The 21,844-nt window shown below is 40.0% G+C and overlaps 1 protein-coding gene across 3 annotated transcripts in view; it reads left to right on the forward strand.

Annotated features, from left to right (window-relative positions):
• The window catches only part of LOC131572816 (plexin-B2-like), a 255,163-nt gene that overhangs the window by 66,148 nt on the left and 167,171 nt on the right, over positions 1–21,844 (forward strand). For 2 of the 3 annotated variants that reach the window (XM_058826193.1, XM_058826194.1), the window contains exon 3: positions 13,353–13,536. The gene's annotated coding sequence lies outside the window, so the exon portion shown is untranslated. Of the gene's footprint in view, positions 1–13,352; positions 13,537–21,844 lie in introns of those variants that run through there. The other variant, XM_058826195.1, reaches the window with a different exon arrangement.

Below are 21,844 nucleotides of genomic sequence, written 5' to 3' on the forward strand. Positions count from 1 at the left end.
AAATACATACAAAGAAATACGTATGAATCTAGGAAACTGCAGGTTTTCCTTATAATTGTGTATTGTATGTTTCTGTCCTTATATGCATGTGTTCCCTATAAAATACAAGTTCCTTTTCCCCTGTATTAAACGGCTTGGTCAAAACTCCTTATCCATCACTACGGAAGATAAACATACATATTATAGATAAACCAAATTGAATAATAAAATGGTGCTCCTCACAGGAAAGCTGGAAAATTTTATAGATAATCTGCTGCAGGTGTTGCTCCTTTTTATCAGGAGGCAAGGATAACTGTGGTGTTATGTAGTGAGGGTAAATAACAAACATTTTTCAAGAATCACACATGGCAGTCCATTGTTAAAGCTGAAAGTTGTTCTCAGTATGTCCTGTCCTCTGCATAATTTTGTCATGCCTGTTGATCCTCCCTCTTTATATTGGTTCTACTTTAAATGAGCTCTGCAAAAAAACTTGCTGTCAGGTCTGGGAAATATAATGCAACACCTTAATTTTCTGTATTACAAAATGTTCTGAAATGCTTTCAGAGGGATCCCAGTTTGTGCATTGAGTCAGTTGGAGTAATTAGGGCGTGATGCAATTGTTTCTTTATGGGCCTGAAGCCATCCCAAGAACCACAAAGGCTGATTTCTTCCTTGTGAAAGGTTGCTTTAACCCTTGGCCAGGTGGGTGTCATGGTTTTTGTTCAAACACTTCGACTTCTGAGACAAATGGAATCACAAGGCCTGAAGTTACTCCACTCACAGGACTGCAGGTTAACATGTGCCTCTAAATATTTAGGAAGACCAAACATTGTTTGAGGAATGTGATTTTGGTTGGGGTTTTTTTTTGCTACAGAATGATAAAAAACCGTTCACAGTATTCTTGATGAATTAGAATCTGAAATTATTTCTTTTGGCCAGCTTAATATGTTGTTATCTTCCATTTTCCTTCTGGAAAATTTTGGCCTTTTCACTAGTTCAGTTCCTTGAGGAGCATTATTTTGGACTGCTGAGAAGAAGAGCAAAAATCTCAAAGCTATTTTCTCTCAGACAGTAAAAGGAAGTCACTTATAAATTTGATGATTTGTGCTACGTGCTTCTTCTTGTTATGATTACAGTAATTCTGCATTTTAAGAGAATTAAATAAGCTGTGTTCATAGGCACATTTTGGATGTTACGTTTCCAAACACTTGCCTGCTCTCACTAAGGTAGCATGAACTATTATTGGTCTTTCTGACTATTATGGTAAAATAATTTTGAAAATTGAAAGGTGCTTCGGGGGTTTTGAGTTCGCTTTTACTTCAGAAGATCTCAGACAGGTTAATGGGGAGGTTTCTGCAGGTTGTCCATGTAGAAAAGGTTCATGCACATTTAATATCTTTTCTCAGAAGCCTGCAGTGATGATTTTAGGTTCTGATTTCTTTCATGAATACTTGAATTTATCAACTAAAGACAACACATTTACTCTCTTTGTAGCTCTTTTCATGCCCTTGGCTATTAAGGTATAGGAAGGATGTGTTGTAGTGATCCAAATTCAGATCCAATTTTAAGCTGTTTTGTCAACATTTCTGTTGTCTTCTGTGTAAGTATTCTTACTACTGTGTAAGCATTCTTGCTAAATCTTCTTCTATGCATGGACTGGGAATTCTCTTTCCTACTTTGCAAACATGCATATTTTTGCTTTTTCTCTAAAAAGGCAGAAAGGACTTGTTACATACTTCTCCCCAAAGATCTGAATGGCCAGTTCCTTAAAAATCATTTTGTGACCCAGGATGCAGGCATTTTTGTGCTCCCTCAGAACACATCACTAGCTCAGATAAAAACCTGACCTGAATAGATATGTGCCAGGAATGTATCACCAAAGATTGGAGCCTAAATAATCAGAACACATTGAGGGCTTTCACTTTTTTCTTTCTTGGTTTTTCTAATAAATATCAATCTACCCTGATGTCCTTCATTACTTCTAGATTAGCCAAACCTTCTTTACATAATTACTAGCAAATAGTGTGTGTCATATCAGTTGATACATGAATAAACACATGTAAGTTCAAACAAACAAGGGTCTTCACAAACCTGACATATAAAATGTTCTGGCATGAAATATTTTTGTAGTAGCATTTCATCCTGTTTTTTTTTTTATTTCTTGCTTAAAGAAGATTCTCCATATTCCAAATACAGCAGACCTGAATTTGTTATTGATTTTGTTTCATTTTCAACTTTGGACCCAAGCTGTTTAAACAGATTACTCCCTGCTTTTATCTGAGTCAACTTCCTCATGCCTTCATCAAAGCAAAAGAGATTATTTGACTTTCTGTCTCATAACACAGCATTACAAGAGAGTCATATGTTAAGTGACAGTGATGGATTCTGTATTAGGAAATGGCCATTCTGTCTGCATGTAAGTCTCTTGTAATAGTTCCCCGTCAAAGACAAAAAAAACCAAAAAAACCCCACCTCATTTTTATTTATTTGTAGTCTATTTATTAGTATTCATTACAGTTGTATTTACTCGTAACTGAAGCTAGTACATTTCAGAACTAGATTAGGTGAAAATGTTTGAACTGGAATAACAATGTGTAGGCATAATATGTTTCTATCCTGGCACTGGTCCTGTACTTCACTTTCATACTCCTAGGCACACAGTAGTAGTGAACTGACTAATACCTGGCAATAGAAGGACACTTTCTCTTCAGACTGACTTACAGTTTGGTTTTGAAATTTAATGGTAACTAGCACCACCACAAGCTTTTGGCACAATTACGTTTTCTGGTGGGATCAGAACTTCTTATCCTTTATGTCTTATTAATAAGTTTAAGATGGAGATAGCAAGTTGAATAGGTACTCAGTTGACTAAATCTGTGGAAAATACTTGAAAGACTCTGCTGGGAACATACGGAACTCTGTCTACATTTACCTTTCAATTGTCTCTGCAAGAATAGTTGGGTTATGGGTGTTGAATAGGGGTTCCCTCAGCAGGCAAATCAACATGGACAACAGCAAGTGCTTTGGACATACATAGCATCATCAGGGATTGCAGTGTTGACTGACTGCATGTGCATCTCTTTCTCTGTGCTCTCTTGGGCTTTGTGCTCCAGGCTGAATAGGTGAAGTGATAAAATACCACTGTAGGTTCTAAAGAGAGTTTTTCCTATAGAGGAACAATAGATATTTCCTACCTTTATGAAAACTGTGGTAAAAGGTCTTCAAATGACATCTCCCAGACACAGTCTCAAGGCTTGGCTGAGCAGACAGGGAAACTCTTCCAGGGCTTTCATGCAGGAGGCACATGACTTGTGAGCCATGCAGATCTGTTAACTCCAAGATATGGCCAGGCTTCTCTTTACATTGTGTCTTCCTGAACAAACAGTACCTTACACAGAGACCTCAGTGTCAGCCTGAAAAGAGCAGCAGTGCAGGTGATCTTGTGCTGCCTGCACTAAACCCCAGAAGCCCACCACAAATTTGTCCTCCAAATGTTAGTTAAGGATTCCTCCCTGTCCTGGGAGGCCTGGATGGCTTGGACTGGACCCAAGTGAAGGAGGGAAGTGCACAGTAACAGGAGCTGCAATAAACTCAAGAATGTACAGAAATAAAGCATACTCATCTGTTTAATTTTTTCTGGTTAGCCACTTGAAAAGAGCTGCTGCAAATGATCGAGGCACTTGAATCTACCGAGGGAGCGTTTCTGATATGGCTCAAAATGGAACACTGACTGGTTGTATTTCTGTAGGAAAATCAGTCCAAGCCTGAAATTGCTATACTACTGAAAGATGATGTGCCTCAGCATTTGCTTAGGCTGTGTATAATCTAACATATGGACACACTGCAGTCTTATTGGCAACCTGCAGTAGCTCTAGATATACTTCTATACAAAAATGGAGCAGCAGAATTTTAGCAGTAGTTATTGACACCTATACATAAATGATGATAATTACTTAATTCATAATTATGCATCTCACAGGCAAGATTCGTAATAAAAAGTGATAGTACTAAAATTAGAATATCAGTACTGACATTGAATTGCTTTTTCTGATAGTGGTCAATAAACAAGTTAGGAAGTAACTAACATTTTTGCTGGCCAAATTACATCTTGTTAAGTTAATCACAATTGGCATGTGTTTATCCTCCATAGCATCTCTTTGCTGAAAGTTTTGTGTATATACAGAGAATGAGATATAAATGGACCTGCAGGTATTTTGTGTTAGTATCAAGGATTTATATATTTTGTGATTTTCACCTATACCAGGTAATGGTGTATAAAAAAGAATAGCAGATGTGATTATAATGATCTGAACAGGATCACTCTTAATGATATACAGCTACCTTCCCATTTTTTTGTCAAAGCCTTTCTCTAATATGAATGCCTAGAACCTTATTAAAAATCTGATCTCATTAGGTACACCATCAGTATTAAAACTGTGTATCCTAAATCTCAGTCATTTAGAAATGATCTGCACATGAAAAGATTAAATGAGGGTGTCACCAATTAGTATAAATGTCTTAGTGGAACAAAAAATGACTTCAAAGAATTTGATAATATATTTCGGTTTTCTGATTTTTTTTCTTTTTTTGTCTGAAATACTACCAATACTTTAAACTTTTTTGCATAATACTGGAATATTTGAAGCTTTTTTATCACTTTGGTGTGCAAACCAAATGTAAGGGGAAGAATTGAAACATTTAAAATTATTTTAAAACAATCTCTTTTTTAGTTTTTCAAGATGAAGTGATTGACAACTTAATGTAAAGTCTTAGGCTGCTTTTGGTGTTCTGCCACACCAGTTTGTTCTTACTTGTGCAGTGGGATAGAGTTTGATGCAGCATTTAATCCTTTTACCCACTCCATGGTACACTGCAAGCCTTCCTATGAAAATCCTGTGATTGTGTTTGTATTTCTGTAGGAAATTCTCATTTCTGAACACCTTTGCTAGTTGGTTTTGCCCATATCACAATCAGATGGTATCAGGTGGTGCTACAGAGTCCGGTAAAACTTGAATTCCCAAATTCCACCAAACTGGTAAAAATCTGAAGCCTCAAGTCCTTCACAGAAGGCTCCCTCCATCATGTGAGGAACATTCCAGCCTCATGATGCTTTAGTCCAAGGCAGGTTATCTTGGAGGAGCTGGCATTTCCAGTTTCCAGTCCTCCTCCTTTGGGTTGTGCAACATCTGGCAACCAAAAAATGTTTTACTAAAAAGTAGCATTAGAATAGAGTCACATGCTGTGTCAGGAACAGCTTAGAAAGAAAGCAAGTATTGTATCCTCTTGTGTGCAACATCCCTGTGCTGTGGCCTGGTTTTCCTACTAAAAGATGCAGCATGTTTTTAAATTTGGATTATTTTGGTGGTTTTGGTTTTTTGGTTTTTTTATGCAGTGATTCTTAGTTTCCAGAGAAATTTAAGCAATCTGAGGCTTGTTTTGGCCACTCTGCAAAGGACACTGCATAATTCAGACATAAACCTTTCTCACTAGGGCACTGCATAGTGAAGATATCTGTCAATTCCTTATCGCTGCTAAACCTCTTTCTGTTTTCTGCTAGAGTAGAGAGCAGGGAAAGAGCAGTACATTAGAGCAAATGGTATATTTTTGTAATACCATGTGTATAAATATTGGTGCAGTGGTAGTAGTTTCCATATTAAGTGCCAGCAAAAGTTTTTCGAAATCTACTTCAGAGCTGTAGGTCCAAAAATGCAGGGTAAGGCAAAAAGGTGAATAAGGCATTTAAATGGTGAGGGTTTAAGTGGAGAATTGAAGGGGAGTGGGGAGGGGCATAACCACAGGCTCATGTATTGCTGTGGGAGCAGGAAAGGGCCCAGATGTACTTAAAAAAAAACAAACGTTTAAAGGCAAAAGGCTTTTTTTCCATCTCAAACTGTATCAAATTCCTCCCTCCCTTAGCATTTGTAAATCTTCCAGTATTTTTAGAAATTATTGTTTTATGAAAAATGTAACTATAGATAATGTGTATATAAGATAAATTTACACAAAATTATGTCATTTTCAAAGCTAGGATAAAAGCCATTACTGCAGTATGAAAACACTTTTCTATCTCCTCTAATAATGTTTTCCACATCTTTCCATTTGAAAAAGAAGTGAAATGTGTCAGCATGAGGAAGCTGTTCATACTGGTTCCCAGCTGTGGATATGTCAGTGGAGATAAATTCATGTCCTCAAATATTACCCTTTCCTGAGTACCAATTTGCACACACCTTAAATTGCACTTTGACAAAACTAAAGCTTTCCAAGGTGCTCATCTGCTCCCTCAGCAAGGTTTTGAGGTTTCACAGTGTTTGTACAAGGAGGTTCAAGGCCTATGTGACTGAATAAAAGTAGCCCACCTGCTGTAAATGGCAGCTTTTCTTTACTTTTCTTTTGGAGGAGCGGAGGTCAGGGATATACACTTATTTTCTTTGTTGGTGCAGATTTTCCGTGCCCTTCCAGCCCTGCTCCTGTCTGCTGGCCAGCTGGGTTTAGTGGCTGGTGGCTGAGGAGCAGAATCTGCCTCTCTGAGCAGAATTTGCCTTTCTGATCAGACTGGTCAGTGCACTTTGCAGGAACCTTCCAAAGATAGAGATCTAGCTGTTGTCCTTGAGTCACTTTTTTATAATATGTACCAAATCTGAGTAGGCTTTCATTCAACTTGGTGTCCAAGGGTGAATTAAATGTCCTTTCTATCAGATTTATTTATTCCTCAGCTCAGAAAACTGGGAGGATTATCCTGCCTCTTCCCTCAAACCATCATGTTCAAGGTTTTGTGTAGAGTTTAAATGACACATTTTTGTGCAGGTACGGGGGAAAAAGGGGAAAAAACCTCCAAGAGTTCTTTCTTTATTTATTAATTTCCTGTCACACTAAAAGCTGTTTTTGCAAACTCTTTTGCATGTTTGCTTTTGTAAGAGATACGTTTATATGAATGTGCACTTTCTTGGTGACTTCCACAAGGTAGGAGGACCCTCTGTGCTTTTGCATCACGTACTGTACCTTGCTGAAATTACCTCTGGGTTATTGTAATGCCAGCTTTCCATTAACTAACGGACTATAAAAAAATATTTAAATTAAATGCCTATGGGAATAGTAAATGACAAACTTCTTGGAATGTGAGCCTTGCAGCCCAATCTCCCAAAAGAAGCGCCTGCAATCTGGCTTTATAGCTGATACACAGCTAGCTGGCAGACAAAAACCTTGCTAGGATTTCAATTTACAGCCTATGATACATAGGATTCTTTCTTCCTTGTAATGCTTTAAACTGAAATTGAATTTTAAATTAACTTGACACTGTGCTGTTTTCAAGTCAGATAAATAACTGTGTTCCTTTTCCCTTTTCCATAATATATTTGATATCTTACTATAAAGGCTTTTCCTGAATTGACATTAAAATTATACATTTGTCTGTCCTGACTTTCCTTAGGAGAAAAAAGTGAATCATAACTATGTAGTTGTAAGAAGTATTGTTTCCACTTTGACAATTATATAGTTTCATAGTTTAGGAATTTGCCAGTTTTATTTCTGCTGCTCACTGTAACAACTTGTGGTTTATTTCTGCATTTTCTCACAAAGCTTTGATCAAAGAGTGGCCTTCAGAATTATGTTCTTTGAGCCTTCATGCATGTAGGCTCATTTACTTTCATTTACTTCATCAGAAGACCCCATTCTTCACTTCAGGACCCCATCTATACCTTCACAGTGTTAATGAAACAATGTATCAACATTGTTTTGGAGTGATTGCTTCAAATGTGCTTTTGAGCTTTTGCAGTTTATTAAGCTGTTAGACCTACACTGTGAAGGTATAAATGCTTGTAAAACACACCAGGTAGTTACAGTGTGGTCAGTGGTATCTTAATCTGACACCTGGTAGCATAAATGTTTGTTATGCTTGATAGACAATGCCACCAGGATGAATATTATAGAAGAGTTGCCTTTAAAAAAGGTAGATTGATTCAAAGTATTTTACAGAGAATTACATAAATGCCCACGTTTCTGAATGTGCTGTGTAGTAGAGGAAGAACATTTACATTAGAACTGCTTGTGGTTTGTTTTTGCTTTCCCTGATTCTCACACACTTAATTGAACAAACCTTTCTCTTCAAACTGTATCTCAAAAAGCTTACACTGAAGGACATACAGTGGCAGAATTTACAATGTTAGCATGCTGAGCAAAATGTATTTCTTCTGTTCCTGGTAAAAATATGCCTAACACTATGGGTTCCTATGTGTAACTTAAAATAAGGTATTGAAGTGCATCCCTCCCTCCCTTTTTCCCTCAGGAAAGCATTCTCCAAACAGCTCCCACTTTGTACCTTCTGGCTTTCAGCAAGGCATTAGCATTCCAGAAAGAGTTTCACCAGCCCCTAGGCTTTAACAGTGGTTAGGACAGGCGGCAGAAGGAAAAGCTACCAAACACTTTCCCTCTTAGGCTTGGGTCTTGACTTGTAACCAGGGGATTTTGGGAGTGCATTAAAGAGCACTGCTTTCGTTGCCTGCTCTTTTCCCATTCCCTTGTTTTCCGATACCAGTGTGACCAAAAATCCTTTGGTTTTTTTTTAATAACCAAGCACAGTAAATAAATACTCGGAATATTTCATATTTCTGAATGCATTAACAAAGGAGAAAAAACACACCTCTGCCTTAAACAGGACAAGAAGTTATGCAGACCTCCCCAACTCAGACAGAAATTCTCCTAGGGGAAGGAATGCCACATAATATTGGAAAGTTATAATTTTCTCAAATAAGAATGAAATACCAGGGCCTAAATTTGGCTGCTTTTCACTGTTTTATAGTCCAGTCATCTCTCTGCCCACCCCAAGCCCCACACTTCTCCCAGGTATTCAAATGGAAAAGCTTTCATTCCAAGGTATTTGCACAAAGGAGGCATTCGGCAGCAGAGGAGATTTCTTCCAAAAGCACCTTAGTGTGCTATGATCCTTCCCTGGAGCTTGGCTGGACGTGCTGAGAAAGGGCTCTTGCTCCATACCCTGTGCAGTCACAGTCCTTTGGGTGGACACTGTCATTGCACATTCTGGGCCATGTGCCTGAACGTACCGAGGCATATTTGTTTGTGTCTCTGCCAGCATATATGCCAAAGAGATTATGTTTCATATTTCATCCCAGGGAGAAGAGAACCTAAATGGGTTTATCATGGAGTTTTCATTCACTCTGTCATTTCTCCCTTCTTTATAGTTCATTGCTAGACTTCTAATTTTTCCCGACAGCAGTGCACACCCCTGCAGCTGGCCCTGCATAATGATTCCCTCCTCCTAGACTGACGAGAGTGGATGCATAAATCTACTGCCATCAGGGTGCCTCCTTTAGCAGACACTGCCCCCTCTCCCCCCTAGAAAAAGATCTGTCCCCTCCCCAGCACTCTCATTTACCACCTACTACTGTTCCCTGCTGAGCCAAGATGCTGTCTGTGACCGTTATCCTGCCTATGCTAAACATCAGGAAATGGCTCTTTTTGGACAAAAATATTTCTTTTTTTTTTTTTTTTTCTCCTAATGATAACTATTAGTGAAAATTGGAGTGCCTTTGGCAATTGTATTTGATGCAAATATTACAACATACAACAACAAGCTCCTGTGAAAGCCAAGGGTGGACTGATTGTTTGAATTAGGAGCTGGAGGGTGAGAATGACTGTCAGGAGCAAGAATTTTGACCAAAATATTGGTCTTTAGGAGGTCTTAAGTTAGAGATCCCTATGTTCTCTGAGGCCCTGTATTAACTCAAAAGGATTGCTTTGAACTATTGAGTAAGGGCAGAAATGTCAAATCCAGGGCTTCCCAGCTGCTGAACTCATCGAGCACATTGACAGTTTATAAATCAGACAGGACTTGTGGACCCTTTACAAAGTATTGTTTGAAAATCTCTTCTTTAGCCCTCCATCCTTAGCTGTAGCAGTGGAATATTGCAGCTGGCTAAAAATCAACTAAATACTTGTTTAAAAGGCAGCAGTCTCCGTTCCTGTTCTGAAAAGAAGGCACAAGGTGAATATGCAGTGCATGGCAAGGGCTTCATCATTCTTTGCCAGCAGCGAAGGTATAGGTAAAGGTCATCCCCTTTCATCTTCCAAGAGACTAATCCACAAAATACTAGATTTCTCCGATAGGTATTTGGTGTTAGCAACATGCTGATAGTCTGATATTCATAGTTGCTTTTAAAGTTAAATTATTATTTTTCCTCGGCTACAAGTATTTGGCAGTTTTCTCTGACGCTGTCCTTACGATGATTCATACTGCAGTTATTTTGAAGAGATGGATAAACTACAATTGTTTATATACAAACAGAAGATGGTATTAGCTGCCAGAAAAGAATCTCACTAATATTTGACTTGTTAGGTTGCCTCATGTTTCATGTTTTGGCTAAGAGAGAGCAAGCTTAAAATTAATTGAGAAGAATTTCTTTCTTTCTGAGTGTGTTCAAAGCTAGTGGTATTTTCTCCTCTGTAAATGTTGGCAATTGATTATAAAATGTCAGAGGTTTTAGCAGTGTCAGCGACCTTCATCTATACAGCTGGAATAATAGGCAAGACTTGCTTTAGGACACCCTGCAGTTGCTGACAGGTTTTGTTGCATCTGCAGCCAACTCTGTATCATTAATGAGGGAAAAAGGGTGGATGAGGGAGTGCGGATTGTAAATGTGAGAGTGCTCACTCCACTAAATTTACTTGAAAAATGATCATTTTTTGTGTCCAATGCCATTTTGTACTCTTCATGATTTTCTAATTAAGCCTGGAGGGCTGTGGATCGAGGCTTTGATATGAGCAGTATCGACTGTCCTCTTTCCAGAGAAGAGAACAAAGCTTCCTCACTGTGCTACTGGATGCTAACTGATGAACTGGTTTTTCTTCCTTGCCTTGGTTACTGCATATAATTAGGAATCTCACTCTTGTGACTTCATGTACAGAACTGCATCCTTTCAGTAGACCTGCCTGCCAGCTGCCCGTCATGCACAGCTATTCCCAGGATCCTTAAATTTGACTTTGCATGTCAACTGTTCCTGTTTAAACAATGAGCTTTGAAGCAAACTGTGTGCCTGCTGAAGAAAAAGCTCTTCATATCTAACAGTCTCTTTTAGACTCTGTCTGAGGCTAAGGTTCAACTTTAAAAGCGGTCATAGTGTTAATTTGAAATAATTTTATTAGAAAAGAGAAATTCCTGTGTTTCTTGAAAAACTAAAGAAAGAATATGTAGTCACTTGCTGGGTAGACCCATGTGAGTGGTTTTCTGAGGGGATTACCCTTTCTTGTCTCAGTGTTCCCTTGCAGCAGAAGCAGTGATAGAGTCTGATGTTGCTGGGGTTAAGAGAAAAGGCATTTTCAGTTCTTGGAGAAGGGTAAAGGAGAAGACAGTGATGACAGAAGTGTCAGAACAACAGGAATAAGGTTCAGTTAGATTTGAGGAGAAATTTCCAACCCTGTATGGCATTCCTTCACCTTAATGATGGGAAAACTCTGTTTATTTTTTATTCCAATATCTTGTCTTTATGGTATTTTAGGACTGGAATTTCTGTACTTCATTCCCTGGATATTTTGTCTATTAAATAAGGTCTCTGTTCCTCTCCGGTGAGAGCAGGTACACAGAAAAACAAAAACAGATCTTGCTGCATTGCACAAGGGTGTTTTTTTTTTTGTTTGGTATTCATCAAGAAGCACACATGCTTAAGAATTTTTGGGGAAAAAAGCCTCAGAATGTTTACCTTCCAAGAAACTGTTTGAAAAGTTTTACTGTGGAGTAAACCTGTAGGCCAGCTGAAGGGTTTGATGCACAGACATGATGGAGGTGGCTGGAAAGTGGCTGTGATGTCCTGTGATGATCCACAGGAGATGTGGGCTTGTGGTGGCCTTGGGCCGTGGCACAGGGAGGCGTTACTGGAAGGTGGTGCTGGCAGGGAGAGGTGTGGACCGTGCAAGGGATTCCACTGCTTTCCCTGCAGACAAGGCTGACAGCCATGTGACGTGAGAGCTGATTTAAAAAATAGTGTCCTGCCTTCAGAATCACAGCTAGAAAATATATTACTGTAAAGTCGGAGTTTCTTCTACAGGAAATAACACCACTGTCTTTTACCCCAGTTCCTTCTTTAGTGTTACCTAGTGGAGGACTTAGGATGCATTCTCTTAGTTTTCTTACCAGGCTAGTTTAACCTAAATGCACTTCAGATCCTTTCAGTTTGTGACGTGTGACAAGGTACTTCTGATAATTTGGCATTGAAATAACTTTTAAGGAGTTTTTGTGTATAAAATGCATATAGATTTGGACTGTTGCAAGGTTCCTCATTGGAGAAGATGCATACAGTAAAAGGGGTGGCAAACATGAAAAAAAAGGTTAGCTATGTTTCTGAAAAGCACAAATTAGCCTTTGTTCCCTTTGGAAAAAATAATGGGATAACCGGTTTGGAAGGGGCCACCAGAGGTCATGTAGTCCTACAGCTCAAATCGGGGCCAGTAAGATCAGCTAGCTCAGAACATATAAAGGATTTAGCAGTTGACTCTACATAGCTCAAAACTTAAGAATATGGTCATAAGTTTCTCAGGATTTCTGAAACAAACAAACAAACAATTGTAATATGTCTCCTTTATCTTTGTCTTTCAGAAGTAAAAAAAAATAAAATAGGGAGGCTCAAGCTTTCCTAGTTCTTTACTATGCATTTCCTTTTATTTTTAGATGGACATAAAAATTTAATCAGGCTAAGCCTTACTTTCCATACTCAATTATTCCTCAGAAAGTTTAAATAAGTATAGATGTAGGCATTTCAAGAATATGCCCCTAGAAGCTAATTTCTGAAGCAAAGGGAAACTGGAAGGTGACATTGCTTTTGAAAATTGAGCCTTAATAAAGGGCTTCATTTAGTCATCCATCCTTGAAAATGGATGGTGAAATATGTAAGGGTTGAGAGGGAAACGGAAAAAACAGAGATACAAGAGAATGATAGCAGATGAAAGTACAAGGTAATTTAAGTCCTTGGTTAATGTTCCTGTTTGAAATCAGTCCTGGCTGGTCCAAAAACTGACAGCTCAAAACAAGATTCTTACCGGAAAGTGTTCTTGCCATAGTCTGGGCTTTAGCAGGTTTGTTATGGGGCTGCTGGTATAATCTAGAAAAGTGATTTCTCCAAGGGAAAGTTAGGATGCTCTCTAGACAGCTTTCTAGTGCCTTGCATGTCCCCAGGGTATCTTGAGAGAGCACCTTCAGTGGAGAAGAGGAGAGAAACATGCTTGTCAATAATGGCAGCTGCAATGAGTTTCCCCTGCTATGAGGTGTGTTGGGTCCGCAGCAGTCAGGCAGTGTGAGCATCCCTCGCGGTGCCTGGGCTGTGGAATGTGCCGCTCCTGCACTGAGCTGAGCGCCTGTCTTCTTGTTCCAGGTGCGAAGAGTGAGGGGGACAGCCCAGGGCTCGGTTCTGGGGCTCAGCCGGAACCCCCAGGAGCGCAGCTGAACAAGAGTAAGCACTGACACTGCCTTGTCTCTCTTGAAGTCCCAGAAGTGGGTTCTTGTTTCCTAAGCTGTGGTGTGCACACGGATTTTTCATGTGAATTTTCTGTTTTCAGGTAAGCTCATTTTTCCCTTCTTCTTTAATACAATAGAGTTTTCTAAGTGCAAAATTATATTCTGATTCTCTAGACAAATTTGTTGCTATTTATCAAGACTTTCAAACATTGCTGGAGCATTTAATAAGTGTTTATTGCTACTAATGGAGATAAAACTTTTAGGAGTCAGTCTTGCAAGAGGCATTAAAAATTAGCAAAGGAAAAAAAAAAGTAAGAATAGCTTGGCAGAGGTTCTGTATTCATAAACCTATTTATAGATGGTGTGCTGGGTAGAGGAGCAGGTTTGTGCCTCTGCCAGCAACATGCTGCAGCCTACTGCTGTGCTTGTGCTTGCCCTAATTTTGCACTTACATTCTGAGTCTCCCAGGGGATGCTGAGCAGCTGTGTGGCTGACCTGAATCTCGAAGGTGTGTGGGTTTGACTGTGACTCTGAGGATGATTGGAGAGATTTGATCAACTCCTTTTCCAGGACTTGTTCACATTGATTAGTATGTGTTGGCTTGGCAGGTTTCTCAGAAACCAGCACGTGAAACCTTCTTTATTCTCAAGTGGCCAAAGAGATCTGAAGCAAGATTGATAGAGGGGTTGCATGGTTCTCGGTCTGTTCTTCAGCTGCAAAGTGGTTTAAATCCATTTTGGCAACTTTCTGAGTGTTTGTGATGCTCCTGAAGGCAGTACACTGAGAGCTCTGGTTCCAGCCTGGTGCAGTCCTGGAGGGGAAGGAGAGAGGCTGGGATCCTGTGTGCCGCCTTCCTCACAGTTACCAGTAATAATTGTCCACAGACTGAACTTTTTGGAAGCTAGCACAGCCCTTCCAGCAAGGGAAGCACGTGTCTCCTGCCCGGCACCAAAGAAAAAGGAAACAGTGGGAGGGGAAAACAAAATTTAGGAAGAGCCAAGTTAAGGAAACAAGTGTAATCTAGTGTTTAACATCTGGCCTCATGCCAGTTTGGGAGGGGTTTTGTTTAGGTTTTTTTGTAGTTTTTTTGTTTTGTTTTGGGTTTTTTGGGAGGAGGGGTGTTGTTTGATAGTTTTGGATGCTTCTGTGTTTTGAGTTTTATTTAAAAACTTAAAAACAAATGGGGAAAGGAAGAATCAAAATACAGTTTTCCATGCACGTGTGCTGCAAAATGAATAAAAGTGAAAACAGCTGTTCTAAACCAAAACTGTACATTCTGCATTCACACACTCATTTATGTACCTAAAATCATGATTTTTCAAGATGTAGGAAAAAGCATGAAATCACAGAGAAATAGTCACTATTTAAGCTTATTTAGAAATGCACATCAGGCAAGATGAGTATCACTGAGGAACAAAGGTGGGTCCTGTGGGGGATGCAAAAGTAAGAAGTGGACTCACTGAAAGCAAGTAATTGCAGAGTAATTTTGCTGTGGAATTTTAAACCAATTATGTGAATAACAGAGCACATATGTTCTGAAAGTAGTCAGAAGTGGTTTTTGTGGGTATAGCTAGCATGGTTTCAGAAAGCCTCTGCCTGGCCAGGGTTAGTGCTCCCACAGCTGAGATAACGTGAGTGCTTGCGTGTTTGGCTGTACATCATTGCCTTGCTGAAAGTCAGCCTTTCTCAATCTGCCTCTCCCATGGTAAATCTTCCAAAAAATGTACAAAGGTGTGTCAATAATATCTAGTGCCTCAGCTTGTTTCTATGTCTGACTGGAAAGTCTGGTGTTCAAAAGGTGCTTGATCTTATATTTTGCAATTATTAAACGTTTTGATAAGCTGCATCAAACTACATCAAATTTCACTGAAATTACTGCAAATTTCACATAACAGGTCTGATTAAAGGTGCTATTTCAAGAAGCCTTCACTAATCTAGTTGTTTCATGAGCTCTGTTCTTTTGAAACAGAGATTTGCATCCTTTTGCTTTTTAATAAAACGAGACAAGTACTAAAAATCCACATCAGCAGTTTGGCTGGAGCAGCAAGGCATGTGGCTTATTGCTCTCCAGAACATGGAGGATATTAAATGTGGATATTAATTTTCTTCTTTCCTTCATCACAAGGAAGATAGAAATGTTCACACAAAAAGGGGAAAGCAGTTTATGGGATTCTTCAGCATTGACTTTTGTAGTATGCAATTGGGAATTTTGATGCCTAGTGGATATGAAGTGTTTCCTAATGTTAAATATATGTTAGTAAGTATAAATCATGTTGGTTGGGTTGGGGTTTTTTTTTGGGTTTGATTTTGTTTTTCTTTTACAACCATTAAAGCACCTACAAGGTAGAGCACTTGACAAGTGAAGCAAAAACTTCGAGATCTCTGCTAAACTTTCTTCTGTTTCTAGGAGGTTTCAACAAACCTCCTTTATCTTTGAAGTTTTCTCTTTAAGTGGGTGGCCAGTGTAAGGATTTCTGCAAATTCATTTCATGTGAAGGTTTTGTCTCTGAAGTTGTTCAAGTAAGCATAGCTGCAAATCTGATTCACTTGTGTGGCACTGAACTTCACATGTAAATCGTGCTTCTAGTAAGTCAGTATTGTGCTAGGAGGTGCTAATGGCTGCCATCAATCAGGGCTGGAAAAAGTTGTTCCCCTCTTCTCCCCCAGATTAAATGAGACAGCAATTAAATGCCCTTTTGTTGCGTGATAGCTGAGACAATGGAAATCAATGTCCAAAGCACAAAGCAGAGTGGCAAGTCCTAACTATAAGCTAAGCCATGTGTCCCAAGGGATTGGCATGTTGATTTGCTTACAGCTGAGAGGGTATATGAAAGGAATAACTGGGGAGTGTAGGCAGCAGGAGAAGCAGTAATGCTCCTTGGACCGAAGCCAGAAGGGAATATTTGCTGGGAGACTTCTCAGTCGGGCTGTGCTGCCATGTTTTTGCCTCCATGCAACCTGTAATAGGCCCTGGTATAAGATCATCATCAGAAAATATGATACCATGCTTACTTGTGGAATGTTTTTTATGCTGGCCACTTGAGAACGGACAGTATCTGATCTGGTGAGAAGCTTACTAAAGTAAACTTCACCTTTCAGCTTTTTTGAAAGTGCTTCAGCTGGGAAGATGAGCTTACACTCCAACAGTGCTGTTATTGCAGTGGTTTAGGTCCCTGGAATAGCATTTGCTACATCCTGAGAACAATATTCCCACCCCTCTAAATGCACTTTGTTCCCAAGTGCTTGATAGGTGCAAAACTTACTCTTGCATTTCTCCTAAATAAAATTGCACTGTAAAGAATCCCAGTTTGCTCATCCATTTCTTGTAGGTGCAAACAATGCCTCCAGACTCTTAAACCACGAGATACTCGTTAACTATTGTCCAGAGGACATGAAATCACTTAGGTGGCTGAATGTGTTTTGCCTGTCTTCTTCCCTCCAGACCTGCTCCAAAGCTCATTATGTCAATGGGATACTTCCTTTTGACTCCAACTCACAATTCTGCCTTGGCTTTATTGCCTGCTGAAAGGGCCTTGAGTTACACAGGACTGCTTTGTCTCTAATATGTGTGGGGTTTTTGTTTTTGTTGGGGGTGGTTTTTTCTGCTTTTGTGCAAAATTGTAGATGCATTGAGAACAACAAGCCATTGCATTTACTAATGGCAGAGCACTCTGCTGTCATGCAGCTCATACGCTGTTGGCAGAGACTGTAGCTATATGATGCTTTGCAGCAGCTGGGTTCAACTGTGAGAAAGCCTTTTGCAAGTTTAAGGCTTGGAAGAAAAGTTTCAGTAAAAAATTATAATTTTTCTTGTGCCTAAAAAGTGTTACACACAGATGACCAGAGTCATCAGAAATAATACTAGATTTTGATCAAAAGAAAGTTTATCTGCTTGGAGAGCTCTGTATTGTATTTTTTCCTGTGGGGTGCTGGATCTGTTACAGCTCTTTTGAGGGCTTGAACAAGAGAAAACAAGACTACCTGTATTAAGAGGTCCACAGAAATCAACAGGCATTAGGAATGGACTCATACAAAACCTGTTAGTTGGTGTTCCTTGTCCTTATTGCCCAGTGATAAAATGCAGTCTTTTCCTTGTGTGCCCATCAGGGAGGCACTTTTCAAACTCATGTTCTACTGCACTCAGATTTATTCTTTGGCGGTATTGACAGTTTCTGTGAGTGACACACTTCACAGTCCCTCTGTCTTCATTCATATCAATTCAGGTGTCCCCCTTTTTTAGCCGTGACTTGCACCTCACTTCTGCATTAGGTTCTCTATTAAAGTAAAACTGAGAGCCAAGGTACCAGGAGAGACTCATTTTGGGTACAGCAACACACTGACACATTATATATTGTTTTATATTTAATTACTATGCGTGCAATTTTGAATAATCACAATTAGGCTTTTTTAAGCATCTCCCTCTATATTGCAAGCCTTCAGCAGTTCAATAAAGCAGAGCCATTGACTTGTATTTGATGTGTCCATTACCTCCTGCAAATGCTTTGGAATACAATGGAATAGCATGCAGACTTCAGAGCTGTCATGACAGGTATTAAGAATGTGTCAAATCCCAGTGATGACTGATAACATATCTGTCATTTGTGATGGGATTATTAGGAAGACGAAAGCCACTAGGAGAAAGATACTCCAGAAAAGAAGGGGGGAGTGGGGGGGAGAAGACAAAAAGAGAGAGGATTTACTGTTCTTTAGAGCTGCCTGGTATAATTAAGCCTTGTCTAGTCCATAAACAAATCTATTAACTTTCTGTATGGTTTGGCAGCTTATGCACTTCAATGCTGTTGCAGTAATTCCATGGAATTTATGTTTCTCTTTGGTGGATAGTTGCACTATAGGTATTGTGGCTGTGAAGAAGATTCTTGACCCACCTATACATGGAAACAGCTATTGCAAGAGTACTGTATTTTTTGTCTTCTAATCAAAAGTTTAACAGAGTACCATAGAAGAAAGAATTCAGAGGTCACATAAAATATTTTTTGCATGGGAAATTATGTAGAACCAAGAAAAGAGAAAAGTCTGCCAGCTCCATTTGATTTGTGTCCTTGGCTAGCAAAAGAAAGACTGTTGGGGGGTTTTTTTAAGCCTGAATGTGTGTCTTCTGTGAGTGTGGAAAGAAGGCTGAGCTTCATCTCACTTGTAAAACTGGGTTCTGCTGAATGAGTCCAGTGTGCCTAGTACACAGACATTTTAAGGTGTTTCAGGCTGAGCCATAAACACATCCAAGATCTACAAGCAGTTAAACATTAAGACAAAGGAAGCATATTATCCAGCTGCCTTCTGGTATTCAGGCAATGCCAGAACAGAGTTGATCTGAGTTTCTTACTGTTAGGATCTCTTTGGTACAGAAGTATCCCCAGGAGCAGCTAAACAGTTATCAGATATGGCCCCTACACACACAGAGATCAATTTTGAGGCGCATGGTGGATGTCAGAAGAGGGGGAGACTTGAAGTTCAGTGAACTGAGACAACTATTCCTTGCTGTCATGTGCTCCCTGAAATCCCCTTTCAGCAGGGATTCATCAGCCTTTGGACAAAGACTCATCAGTGTCCAGTTCGCCCCTTTATCCTTTCTGCTGATTTATCTTTTAGCCTTGTATGAAAACAGACCTGGTCTTATCTCTGCCCCTTCTCCAAACACAGCCAAGGTGCTCCTCAGCTCTTTCAGAGTTCCAGGCTATCAAGAAAGCAAAGGTAGTGGAGGTCAGCACTCAAGTGGGTACTTGGTATGGCTGCATTGTTGCTGGAGGACAGCTGCTCTGTTGGGTGTTCAGCCAGAAGGCCCTGGTGGCCACCCCTACTTGGATGCTTGGAGAGAAAAGGCTGCTCTGAAGGTGAGCAAAGGACAGTCTCAGGTTTGGGAAGTGGAGATGGAGAGAGAGAGACTTCTGTGAAGACCAAGCTGTAGCTGTTGTGTCACAAAGTGAACAATATTTGATTGATGTTTGAGTGATCATTGGTATGGGAGAGACATACAGTGATCTAGCCAAAAGCCAAATGCTCTCAGGTAGTTTTGGACCCCATTCCTCACAGTCACCACCAGCAAATCAGCTGACCTACACTGCCCATGTCTGCCTGGTGTCACACAGCACAGGCAGGCCAAGCCACCCTGCTCCAGATGAGCCCTCTGCTCTCCTGCAATGGTGCGAGCTGCCCTCTGAGGCAAGGCACAGCGCTGGGGGTGAGTGGCCAGCCCCCCATCCCTGCTGAGCCTGTGGCAGTGGCTGCATGGGCCTGAGGGCTGAGCAGCAGGGCGAGCAGGGATCCCACCGTGTGTGCTCGCAGCAGGATGCCATGTGTGCTCCATGGGGAAGAGCAGGCACTGGGGCCGTTGCAGCACGCCCATGGGCTCACTCCCTTGCTTACCTCATGGAAACTCACTCACCTGCCCAGGCCCTCAGGAAAGACCTTTTATTTTTCCCATCTCTAAGTGCACATTCACCCCACCCACAGAGGCTGGCTGAACAAAGATCGAAGTGCAACCTGAAGCAAGGACACCAGCTTTTAAATGTGATGCATTGCAGCTTAATTAGTTTCCCAAGGTAGAAGGTAATTCTCTCAAGGTCCTCATGGCAAGCATCCCAAAACAGTGGTTGGGGAACCCAAAGCTGGTTTAGCTTAAGGGATGTTAAAGGAGTCTTGATTTTTTTTTTTTCCTCCAGAAGCTGAACTCAGCATTTCTTCACAGTACCTTGAATTGTACACCCAGAAACCATTAATCATACTCTAAAATCTTGGCTTCAACTTCCCGCTTTAATATGTAGGTGATTACCATACCGTTTGTTAACATGTTTAGCTGGCTGACAGTACCTCTGTTCATACTGCTTAAATTTGGTTTTGAAAGAGGAAGGACTGTGGAGAATGGTGCTGCAGTGGAGAGCCTTCCTCCACCGGTCTGAGGTTTGATTTTGGCCCCAAGCAGATGCCACACAAATGTTGATATTTATTGATATATATTGGTGAAAGGCAGTCCATGGTGCCCAGCTTTCCTCTTCAGTGGCAGCCCTTTAGTGAGGACACTGGTGCAAATAGGGACTGCTGGCAACATTAACTTTTTTTTTTTTTTACCCCACAGTGTTCTCATTGTCTTTTATATACTCCCATATTTAATTCATTTACATTCTGAATGGTTTTTCTCTCCCAAGAAAGGACTACAGTAAAGTGCAGATGAGCAGATGAGCTTGGAATATTCCCTGAAGAAAACTCTTCCTTCCCTACAGTCCCTCTCTTTCCCCAATTCATTATATTTTGTCAGTTTAAGAGAAGAAATGGAAAAACTTGTCTGGGAGCTATTGAAGAAGTTGAGTTGAGACTCAGTATTTTTGGGTTTTTTTTTAATTTTGCTGCACATTAAATGTCCTGAGATAACACAGAAAATTAAGAGGTTGAGGGAGTCACCCCCAAAGATCATTGAACTTTCAATAAAATTCCTTTGAGTGTCCAAGATCAACAGTGCCCTGCATGGTCTCAGTGTGCTCAGTATTACATATGCTCACACTTAGCTACAGTTCAGTTCTGGATTTATTTTTTTATTTAGTGGTTGGATTAGAACCATGCTTTGAAAACCAAACCAAATCATGACTACTATCCAATTTAAATACAAAAGAATATGTTTAACCTGAAAAGAAAAAAACAGCTTCACAAAGACAGACCTTTGTTACTCTAACTCTTGAGCTCATTGAACATTTGAATGAAAACTGATTTCCATGTTTGTTTGGACAAAGTAAAACTTAAAAAAATTAAAGATATCAGCAGTGCTTGGTGGTTGCTCTTTGGGAGAGGGGATCTGCAAAGCAAAATATGGCAAAATTACTCTTTGCTGATAATAAACAAGTCTAATAGGAGATCTCTGTTTCAAAAATATGTAATTGCTGACATGAGGATGTTGGAATATTTTTAGTGCTGATAAAGAAAAGAAACATTCATTGGAGTTTTGCTAATCTTGAACAAAAACACATGTTAAGCTCTGGTTGCTCTGCTCTGGATGGTAGCATTACAGTGTGTATCAGGAAGATTTCTTTCACCTCTGAGTTTCCACCTTTAAAAGTTTTATACTGTATTTAGAGGTGACGGAATGAGAGAGAAAGAGAGTTTTGGTAATAAGGAAAATACACAAGGGTCTTTGATAAGACTTTTAAGGTGGTGTTTGCAAATTGAAGTGTTGCAGCTAAGCTTAGGTAAAGCTAAAAAGATTGTATTAATTTTAATTGGTTGGTGTATATGTCATTCTGCCAGTCCCATCTCAGTCCATCTCTAGTTTCCAATCAACTGGCACCTCCCTGGTTAGCTGGTAAATGATGGAAAGTGGCTCTGTGAGCAATTCTGCCATCTCCTCAGTGGATCCCTTGGGTGGATCCCATCCAGCCTCATGGATTTGTGTGTGTAAGTGGTGTA

This window comes from Poecile atricapillus, chromosome Z (genome assembly GCF_030490865.1).
Source record: "Poecile atricapillus isolate bPoeAtr1 chromosome Z, bPoeAtr1.hap1, whole genome shotgun sequence".
NCBI classification, from domain to species: Eukaryota; Metazoa; Chordata; class Aves; order Passeriformes; family Paridae; genus Poecile; species Poecile atricapillus.